We start from the raw sequence: 936 nt of genomic DNA, 5'->3' as shown, positions 1-936 counted from the left end.
AGTTCTCTTGTACAATAAAATAATTAAAAAAAACAACATGGAATAAACTGATGCGTACAGAAAGCGAGTAAAGAACTCTCAACATTAGGCTACTAAAAAGGTTAGTTTAATCTCGCAAAAACTCCCGTTAATAAAAAGTCTGACTATACTGCACAATTAATCTCTTACATTGCTTCTTTGTTGTTTATGATGAATTCGGTGCTTGCACGTACACTGCTTTTATTATTATTGCAGCTTAGATGTTCAAATAGCTGCAGTACTCCGACTTTGCCACAAGGAAAAGTGTGTACGACTGCTCAGACCCTGACGTGACGTAAGTACTTTTCCACGTCAAAGACCGTTTTTATAAATATGAACGTTGCAGTGGATTTCAGCTATGCACACTCGTGCCCACAGCCAACCAAGCCAAAAGGCAATAATGGCAATGAGCCCAAACTCCATCTGTGAATACTATGAAAGTGCCGACCCCAGATAAGACTGTGTTCTATGCTTCCATTTATCCCTATGTTGAACTCTTTTCCGTTGGAAGCCTCTCCTAAGTTCCTATTATTAAACTCTCTGATTTACGTTAACCTGCCTGTCTGCCTCTTTGTCCCAGTTGTGACAACAACCACATTTGCTCACATTTTTCCTGTTATAGGATATGTTTAGTTGAACACTCGTCTTACCATAAGTGGGTCGTGGTGCAGCATCGCTCTCATGTTGTAATTAATGGTAACCAAGGGGATTCTTCAAATCATCAGATTCAAGAGCAGTGGCAAAGCACTTAAGTTAAAGAACTACTCCCCAAATAACATGCAATATTATTTTTGAATCACAGATCGAGATAGAAAGGCCAAATATGTATAGAATTTTACACATTAACAAACAACCATGGTTAATTTGCGTTTACCATGGTTTAACTACAATAACCGTGTGATTTTTTTTTTTTTTTTT

The sequence above is a fragment of the Sinocyclocheilus rhinocerous genome, unplaced genomic scaffold (genome assembly GCF_001515625.1).
Source record: "Sinocyclocheilus rhinocerous isolate Xijiao unplaced genomic scaffold, SAMN03320098_v1.1 scaffold1167, whole genome shotgun sequence".
Lineage (NCBI taxonomy): Eukaryota > Metazoa > Chordata > Actinopteri > Cypriniformes > Cyprinidae > Sinocyclocheilus > Sinocyclocheilus rhinocerous.
Note: the sequence above shows the minus strand (reverse complement) of the source record.